A 10,955-nucleotide genomic window follows, 5' to 3' on the forward strand; every position below is an offset into this window, starting at 1 on the left:
TTCAAACCACCAATTCTTTCTTCTTTGCTTTTGAGGTCTTTCCCTTTAATGAAATAATAATTCTATGTTTGGTCTCAAATTAAGAAATATTTCTAGAAACTTTATGGATTCCATATTTGTATTTCCTATCCACAAAAATCTATTATGTTCAAGCCTAGAATATTTGCATTTTGCATTTGCATTCTACATGCACTTTTCATTTCCAATAATATGGATTTAAGTGCAAGTAGTGAACAGAATAAAGAAAAAAATCCAAAACACAACAATATCAGTACATAAAATAAGATAAGAGAAGTTGACTGAAACCAACTTGTAGGAGGCCACAGAGGACAAAAAAATTCATTAAGAAAAAGGGATAGCAATAAGTGTTTCTCTAGATATTTAGAAGAAGATATAAGTGATACATTCCCCATATAACCAAAGTCTACATCATAGCCAATCATGTAAATGTAAATCATCTTCTAGACATATTTCTTCTTTTCATATGGCGTCAAACCCTGCCAGAAAGCATACACATTAAGATTAATAACATGCATTTAATGACTATTGTAAATTTACAAACAAATTGAATTGTAACAAGATCTACTTTTCACCTTGTAATTCACTTCAACAATATGTTTTTCACAAGATACCATCACTTCTTGCATGATCCATGCAATACCAATGCTTCATGTATGATCCACGCAATTTAGAATAACGAGTTAATTGCAAAAAACAACATGCCTTGACTTCATGTCTAATGTTGCAACTTGGCACCCAGTTGAGGAAAGAAGAACAAAAAAGGGCAACAGAAGTGTATAAAGTTGTACATAATATTAAAAGGAAAAGTTAAAGGTTTTGTGAAACCATGCCTTTTGCAACATCCTTAGGAGAACAAAAATATGAAAGAAAAATTGGTTGGCATTTAGGAAAGTATAATGAGGTAAGAAGCTACACCACACCTTTGAAGAGGAGAAAGATGTTTTTTTCTAGCATAGATCAAGTCTTCACTAGAGAGGAAATATATTGGAGACAAAAATCCAAGGTTTACTGAATAAAGCAACATTAAAACACCATTTTTTCTCATAAGGTAACAGTTTAGGAAAAAAACATAGAATAATAAACTTATAGGGATAAATAAGAAACATGAAAATAAAGATGGGAAAAGAAAAGAGTAATTTGAAAATTTCCTAATGGAGCTAATTCAAGAAACAAAGTTAGAATCAACTAGACATTGCACAAAAATTACCAAATTATTGCATACAGTCATAACAAGAGACTGATGAGAGAAGTGAAGATTTAGGCAATTAGGCAGGTAGTATTGAATAGGGAAGAAAAAAATTTCTTCGGGGCTAAATTGGTTTTCTACATCCTAATTAAAAGTTGTACAAGTGCAGCATCTAGTAGAAAAGCACATGATGGATAATGATGTGCCCCTTCTAGCAAGTTCAAATGCTTAAAAGAAATTTTATAGTAAGAAAGATGGGAAACCCCTCAGATCGAGTACTTGTGGAGCATCCAATAGAAAAGCACAAGTGCAACATCAAATAGAAAGTCACAGACTGGTTAATGATGTGCCCCTTCTAGCTATTTCAAATATATAGAGGTGATGCTATCAAATTTCTTCTAAGATATGTATTCCCTTGTCACTCTTCTGAAAAAGAAAGGGAAGACAAAGAAATATGAAATAATTAATCTTCTACCAAGGGACCTAGATGAGAAAGGAAAGACATAAATGTGAGAAAATAATCTTCTACCAAGGCACCCATGTTCAATGCTCATCATGCATAGAACCTACAAATTGAGTTCTTGGTGGAGTTTGACCACGTTTCATATTCAACATTCATTCAAAGCAAAATTTTAGGCTGTGTGAAGTGATAAAAAGACATTGTACCTACAGAGCCTCAGGGGAGAACATAGAGAATTGCAAAATACATTCATAAGTATGACAAAATTCCTTCATGTCTCCAATATAATAATGTGTCCATGTCTTCAACAATTTCCATTCTATCTCATATGGTTCCACTAACGTCATTATGTCAAGGGTTTTCATGATGCCTTGTACATCATGCTTGATCATCCCGATATGAAACAAAATCTTGAGAGAGTTCTTGTCATTGGAATGTTCTTTCACATGTTCAATGGTTGAAGCTTCCCCTCCATCTCCATCCCCTTATCCTTCCGTGAGTTGTTTGGTGGGAGCGGGAATGGAAAATTGATTTGGCTGGCTAGAAGCACTATTAGGAGCAGTAGTGGGTGGTGGAGAAGTACAACAGCAGGGTGCTCCTCCACAAGCATATTCAGACTTGCATAGCCTCAAGATGAAGGCTTTAAAAATAACCAAAAATCTTGTCAGTAAGAATAGGGTGGTAGACTCTAGGATCCTTTGCTTTGCTTCTAATGGTGCCGAATCTCACCATTCCCTAAAAATGGTGGTCACTAACCTAGCTATTTTATTACTTTTAAATCCCTAAAATTGATTTGGGTTTTTCTTGGAATGTACTTATTATTCTGTAGGTATTGTACAATCCCTCCAACTTGGAAAATTAGTTTTAGGGTTCGATCTCAGTGCATCCTTGGCACTACTTCTACACCACCACAGCCACTTCGAAGTCAATGTGGTATGTATTTTGTTTGGTAAAACTTTCAGTTGAGAAGGTGGTTGTCATTAATCCGGCGACCAAAAAAACCAGAATGTGCAACGAAATTGTCCTGCTTCTTCTAACACGCTCTACCCTCCCCTTCCATACACTCATTAATGACTTCCCAAAGTTTACTAATTGAAAAAACTACAACTTCTAGGAAAAAAGAAATAAAAAAATAAAAAAATCCAATTCGCGAAGTGAAAATAGATTCAAGAAAACCCAAACCCCGATGCCATTTGAGTGCTAATGATAGTTGGGTGAAGAAATAAGGTTTTGGGAAGTAGGACAAAGTTATGCATAACCTTTGAGGATGAAGAAAATGAATGAATATAAGAATATCCATGTCATCATGACGGGGAGAAATTAAGACGTAATAAAATGGAAACCCAATATAGAACTTAAACAATCCCCCCTACTTTGAATGTTTAAAAAAAACAGTCCATGGAGCCTGAATATGGATACTTCCCGCTCGCATCAGGTTGCATATTTTGTATACAAGTCTTCACATAATCAAAGGGTAGACTACATGCTGATGCAAAAAAACTAGAAACAACACTTGCACCAACCACAATTGTAGGGTGTCCTTCAAAAATTCTAGAGACTAGTCATAAGAAGAAAACATGCCCATATTTAAGGCCATTGCTAGGAAAACTGTTGGACCCACCCCTTTCCATAGGGCTAGAAACCCTTTATCACCTATAATAGGGTATAGTGCATGGAATGCATTTTTGTAATGTCATCGTTGTGTAGCAGGAAAAGTTGAATCCTCTTGCATGTGAATGACCCAATAGCTCTTGCTGTCAATCCACAAATAGCCTTCTGAGAGAGAGATAGTGGTTTCCCATCATTAGTGTAAATTGATTTGTTTGTTAATATCCTAAATGATCCAAGATGTTTGTTGTGTAGGTTGCCTATCTTAACAAACCAGCTAATAACCCCTTGTAAAAAACACCAAAGCCCTCATCTCTTAGCATGTTCTTTGCAACATTATAACTTGAACCTTAACCCAACTGAATGCGCACCTTGATCATGTCAACGAGATGGATGACACACATGGCAACCATACCAAAGGCTCCTCCATTAAAAAATAGCTTCACTGTATTCCACACATTACTTATCTTGGGCTTCTCTTCTGCCATCTCTCTAAAGGACCCAAACACCTGATCGATCTGAAACTAATCTCCTTCCTCTCCCTGACGTCACCATTGATATTTGAAAAAACCGGTAAGAAGAATTTGTTTGTCTACGCCTCCTCAACAAGAAAGAAGAAGAATAGGCAAAGATCTGATCTCCGTTGTGCTGCAATGCCTCCTATTGGCGGGGTGAAATAGCACACATCTCTTATTTTAATTGATTAGAGGATGACAAAAACTAATGTCTTCTATTGCCACTGTCTCCTCACCCACAGAGGAAATGCTTATTGAGTAAATATATTTTTAATAATATATAAAGATTTAGAAAAGTACATTAATAATAGCATAACATAACAATGTTTATAAAACTATATATATATATATATATATATATATATATATATATATATATATATATATATATATATATATATATATATATATATATATATATATATATATATATATTATCTAAAATAAAAATTAAATGTCAATCACAGCCGAGTATATGATGGAGATGTTGTCATGTAACGTTACATTAAAAAAAAAATATGTGTCGGCTAATATATATTGTATATGTTGAAGATATGTGTAAAGTTACTTTAAAAAAATAAACTAAATAAAAAATGTGTCGACTAATATTAAAAAACTCAATTTTGAAAATGATATACATACAATTTAAAAAAATTAATTACATAAAAAAATGTGTCCGCTAATATTAACAAACTCAATTTTTAATATGATATATATACAATTTAAAAAGAGATCAATTAGCTTGTTCATCGAATAACAAAGAAAAATAGGTAAAGGAAACTAGGATTCAATTGGGCATATGTTGTAATAATAACCAGGGAAATTTCGTGGCGTTTCTGTAATAATAATAATCAGATAAATTTAGTTGTGTTCACGTTTTAGTTGTAGGAAGGAAAACTCAATATAATGGAAGGTTCTCAATAAAATTAGTATGAGTGAGGGGAAATATTGAGTAGAATGTAATATTTAGGGTGGGGTGTGACCTGAAATATTAGGTAAAATTTAATAATAGTACATTTTAATTAGTATTTCTCCCCACCCCTAGCCACTATTTACTAGGTGGGGGATGTAATCAATGTATTTGTAACAATTAATATAGATGTGTTCCATCTATAAATTTATTTAATAAGCAGATAAAACCTTAATATTTACAATATGACAAGATTTTTAATCATGAATATTTACCATGGATATTATTAACTTCTGAGTAGTTTTTTTTACAATACCATGGGTCAATACCCACAAGAGAAAGATAGAGAGGGAGAGGAGGGAAGAAAATTAAAATACCATGGTTTATCAATACCATGGGTCATCTAGACTTTGGATTATTATGTTATGGATCTAAGCTTTTAATTGTTACAATACCATGGTTCAATACCATGGCTTATAAATACCACATGCCCAAAAACTATAACTTATTTCAAAATAAAAATATTTTACAAATATGTTATTTTAATTTAATTTTATAACATTTTTTACTTAAATCTAAGAGCAAAAAGGTTATAATTACTTTTGAGGTATATCTAAACCCTCCATCCTCACATCTATTAATAATATTTTCATAGATATTAAATGGAGTTTTTAATAAATTAAAAAATGAGGATACTTTTATATGTACATATGTGAAATTTATATAATATAAATAATATTATAATGAACTAGGATAGATGCATCTTAACCAAGGATCCAAGAAAAGTGAGAAAGAAAAGTGATTAACAATGATAGAGGAAAGATAGTGCTTGAGTATTTTATTTAACATGATTGATCCAAAATATAGGTTTAATATTTTACAACCGATTATGTTTTTTATTGATTTAGATACTTTCTTAAATACAATACAACAGGATCATATTTAAGAAAGAGAGTTACATGGAAGGGGGAATAGAGTGTGGGAGAGAGACATAGAGGTGAGAGACACAGTGTGAGAGAGAAAGGAAGAGAGAGAGGAGGGGGAGAGAGGGAGGAGGAGAGATGTATTTGAAGGGGGAAAGAGAGGGAGTGACAAGGGAGAGATGAATATGGAATGAGGGAGAGAGGAGACGAGGGAATAGAGAGAAAAGTAAAAGATAAAGATAGGGAAAGAAATGGAAGAGAGAGACAGGGAGACATAGATATGGAGGGGGAGAGAGGGGGGAGAGAGGGGGAGAGAGGGAGGGAGATTGTGACAGTTTTGGAGGGTGGAGAAAGAGTGTGTGTATGATGGGGTGAGAGACGGAGGGAGGTGAGAGAGAAGGGGGGAGAGAGGAAGGAAAAAGAGAGAGGACATGAGAGATATGAGAGAGAGGGGGGGAGAAAGAGATGGAGTTGGAAGGGGAAGAAAGACATAGATAGATAAAGGTGGAGAGGGAGTGGCAAGGGAGAGATGGAGAGTCAGTGAGAGAGAGAGAGAAAGAGAGAGAGTTTGTATGTTTTGGGGGTGAGAAATAAAGACAATGGGAGATAGAGAAATATATGGGGCGGGGGAGGAGGTAGAAGAGAGAGGCAAAGAGAGGGAGGGAGGAAGAGGGATAGATGGGAGATAGAGATATAGATGGAGGGGGTAGAGAGAGAGAGAAGGGGAAGAGATAGAGAGGGAAAGGAAGAGGGAGAGATAGATGGATAGATAGATATGGGGAGAGAGAGTGTGTGTGACATATGTTTAGGGGGTTGAGATATAGAGACAAATAAAGAGAGATGGTGGGAGGTATAAATATAGATGGCAGGGGGAGAGAGGAAAGAAGAGAAAGATAGGGAAAGTTAGGGAGAGGTAGGTAGAGTGAGATGGGGGAGAGAGGGAGGGGAAGAGAGAGAAGGAGAGGGGGAGGTAGATAGACACATAATGGAAGGTAGAGAGAGAGGGAAGAAGAAAGAGTCTCACAGAGACAAATACAAACATAGAAGTTAGATATAGAAAGTCGTGAATATTTTATATTTTCATTAAAATAGATGTATTGATTTCAATGTAGTTGTTGATTTCTATTCCTATTTGATCACATGCACTATATGCATTGATTTTAATGTAGATGTCGATTTATAATTCTATTTAATACCTTACACTATGCATTGATTTCAATGTCGATGTTGTTTTCTACTCCTATTCGATTGCTTGCACAAGAGGCATTGGTTTCAATGCAGATATTGATTTCTAATCCTATTTGATCGCTTGCACTAGATGCATTGATTTCAGTGTAGATGCCAATTTCTAATCATATTTAATACATTACACTAAATGCATTGATTTCAATGTAGATGTTGATTTCTACTCATATTTGATTGCTTGCATTAGATGCATTGGTTTCAATGTAGGTATTGATTTCTACTGCTATTTGATTGCTTGCACAGGATGAATTGGTTTCAGTGTAGATATTGATTTCTAATCCTATTTAATCACTTGCACTAGATACATTGATTTCAATGTAGATGTCAATTTCTAATCATATTTAATACCTTACACTAGATGCATTGATTTCAACATAGATGTCGATTTCTACTCATATTTGATTGCTTGCATTAGATCGATTGGTTTTATTGTAGATATTGATTTCTAATCCTATTTGATTTCTTGCACTAGATGCATTGATTTCAGTATAGTTGTTGATTTCTAATACTATCTGATTGTTTGCACTAGATGCATTGATTTTAGTGTAGATGTTGATTTTTTATTTGATGCAACAAGATGTATAATGTACATTAATTTCAAAGTAATTAGATTAATAATGTACATTGATTTCAGTGTAAGCACATCTCTACCTCTTCCATCTATATATCTATCTCCCATTGTCTCTCCTTATCTATCTCTCTATCTCAACCCCTAAAACATACTCTCTCTCTCTCTCTCTCTCTCTCTCTCTCTATATATATATATATATATATATATATATATATACCTCCCTCGGTTTCCCCTCCCTCTCTCTCTCTTCCCCTTCTCTCTCTCTCTAACATTTCTCTCTCCATATATATATCTCTTCCTCCCTCCCTGTCTTTGCCTCTCTCTTTTTCCCTCTCCCCTCATCTATATCTCTATCTCCCCTTGTCTCTCCTTCTCACCCCCAAAACAAAACACAGACACACTGTCTCAATGTAAACACATAAAAATAATTCAACCATAAATACAATACTTGAATTTTCATCCTAAATAAAATGTTTTCTTACCCCAAATGTTTGCTTCTTGATACTATAAACTATTTATAATTGGGTACATTTTTATTATTCCCATTTTCCATCATTCAACGTTGTTAATTACTTTACATTCAAACGCAGTAATAGAAAACAAATATCATTGAAAATTATTTGGGGTTTAACACTCCATAAGTCACAATAATTGACTTTGGAGAAAACTACTATTAATATTATAGAGCAATAGAGACAAGGTATGTTGTTTACTACAATAGCCCAAGTTAAATATTTGAATGGTCTATGATTCCAACTAATTTTTTCATATGATCGATATGAGAAAATGGAAAAACTAATTGGTGTGACAATAGTAACAGTAGAAGAAAATAGTTTTAGATTGATTGCAATGAAGATTGTTTGTAATTGAATATATTCTTAGTATTCACATTTTCTATCTACCAAAATTGTTACGTTGACACTTTGCACTCAAAATTTGTATTTCATCATTTTTCATAATTCAAGTTACTAACAATCTCTATCATCTCAACAAATTGAGGTAACTAAGAAAAATTTTAAATTAAATTGACCAAATTAATCTTAGACATATTTAGCATATTTAAAATGACCAAAATAATTAGATGTTCAATAAATTTTGTATAACCACACACGACTGAAACCAGCGTAGATCCATCTTAACACTGGATCTTTAAGCCCAGAGGGGGATCAAATCTCTAGAGGTGCAAACCTTTCCTCAAGTTTTGCACTAAAAAAATAGGTTTGCACCTCGAGAGATTTGATACCTCTTGGCGCTTGATAGATCCAGTGTTAAGATGGATCTAGGCTGGTTTATATTAATTGAGGTTGAATTTCAGTTAGAAAAAATATTATTCAAAATACTATTTGATAGAAAATGTATATAATAAATTTTCAAAGTGAACAAATGCATGGAATTCTAGATGATTATATGAAATCAGACAATAATGTATATATATATATATATATATATATATATATATATATATATATATAGTTACATATATATATATATATATATATATATATATATATATATATATATATATATATATATATATATATATATATATAAAATACAAATCTGTTATGTTTATTTACCGAAATAAACATCAAAATTTGAATTAAATACACTATTGAATTATTAATATTGTTATATTTTTTTTCATAATTTTAAAAATTATAATATTGAAAGGATAAACAACAATATTTAGTTATATAACATATAAATAAAACAAAATTATCAACAAAAAGGTACATTAAAAGTTTATTATAAATATATTAAAATTTATGAAAAAGTAATAAATTTAAAGAATACTTTAACGATTAATCTCATTTATCTTCATTTATCTTAAATTTGAATATACCACCTGTCCGGAGGGATAAGTCCAAAGTTAAATGGATCTAAACTTGTACTCTTAGCCTTCCATATTTGATTTCCTAAAGCCTTTAAATAGGCTTCATCATAACTAATACCATGGACAAAACCATGGGTTGTCAAAACATGGAGTCCAAAAATTGCTTGTTTTACTTCAAGTTTATTTTAATTAATAATTTTATACTTCTATTTAATTTAATTTTTATTTTTACGCAATTTGAACGATCAAAGATGTTGCATTAGTCGACTTAGCGGTATAAAAGATAATTAGTTTATTTGTTTTACATTTTGAAAGTTTTTAGGCTTATTTTTAATTCATGGGATTTCTTGGAATTGCTAGTTTAAGTTGTAAACTCTCCACAATTTGAATGCTTCACTGTTTTTTCAAAATGCTCAAAACAACCAAAAATATTCACTAAATTTAAAACAAAAACTTCAAAACATCAATTACATTAATATTTTTTTATAAAAAATAGAAAAAAAATATTATCAAAATTAAAAAAATAATACTCATAATTTTAGCATCATATATTTAAAATAATTAATATAATTAAAAATTAATTAAAAAACATTTATAAGAAAGTGTTATTATATTCACTATAATAAAAAAATTAATTTAATCACTTCTAATTAAAAAAAAAATGAATATTAATTATGGTATTGCATAGTCATACAAAACTCAAATGACCATAATCACAACCTAGACCTAAATAGAAATATTGATTCAATCTTAAAAAAAATTAAAGTATAGATAGAATGTTCAAATACTATTGGACTATACATTTACACTTTTATTTGAAGATAGAGCTTTTTCTATACTTCTTAATGTTTTTTTAATGAAAACCTTGTTTATGAGTATATTGAAAATATGTGAATAAACTAACTCTAAGCCAAGTAGTAATTATGAAAAGACAAGGCAACATAACAACACCCACGTTATTCAATTTTGAAACATTTCATACACCTTGTTCAAGGATTTTAGTGAAAGGCCATTCATTCAGTCCAAAATTTGGCTAATAACTAGTATATTCTGTTGGAAATAATACTGAGAGGGGGGGTGAATCAGTATTATCAGATTAATCAAACTTTTAAATGCCCAAAAACATATACGCTACTTCAGTTAAGTGAACCAGCGTGTACACGCTACTGTGACGAAGTAAAACAGCGTATAAGCAGAAAACTCACAATTTAGTTGGCTTATTCTTCAATTAAGTGCATCAGGACATTATTCATCATATTAACAGTAAACATGTGCAGTATAACAGAACAGATAAAAAGCCACACACATGAACACCAAGATATAAGGTGGAAACCCAATGTGGGTGAAAACCACCTGCTGCAAGTTGTCTCTATCTTTCTTAATATGAAACTTCAGTTTACATTCTTTTGTACTGGTGCAGCCTTATACCAGTACGCAGGCTACAACCTGCAGAAGGCTTCAACCTTCTCTTGTTCTCCAAACTTCCTTGGAAGGGAGCTCCAACCCCCTTTGCTTTTGTACTAGCCAAGATACTAGTACGTAGGTGCTGACCTACAATCTTCCTTCTTCCAGGTATCACTTTTCATACATTTTCAGACTTGGATATTCCTGAAGCACAACATTACAATCTGAAGACCACAATTCATTCAATTTTCACAACAGATCATTGAAGCATAAAACAA

The 10,955-nt window shown here is 32.1% G+C and overlaps 1 pseudogene; it reads right to left on the bottom strand.

The window, feature by feature from the left end:
• Positions 1-461: 461 nt before the first annotated feature.
• Positions 462-3,763, bottom strand: LOC149179124 (uncharacterized; annotated as a pseudogene).
• Between the last annotated feature and the right edge of the window lie 7,192 nt (positions 3,764-10,955).

Source organism: Pinus tabuliformis, chromosome 4_1, assembly GCF_031772625.1.
Source record: "Pinus tabuliformis cultivar Carrire ecotype Pingquan chromosome 4_1, CPIR1, whole genome shotgun sequence".
Taxonomy (NCBI): Eukaryota; Viridiplantae; Streptophyta; class Pinopsida; order Pinales; family Pinaceae; genus Pinus; species Pinus tabuliformis.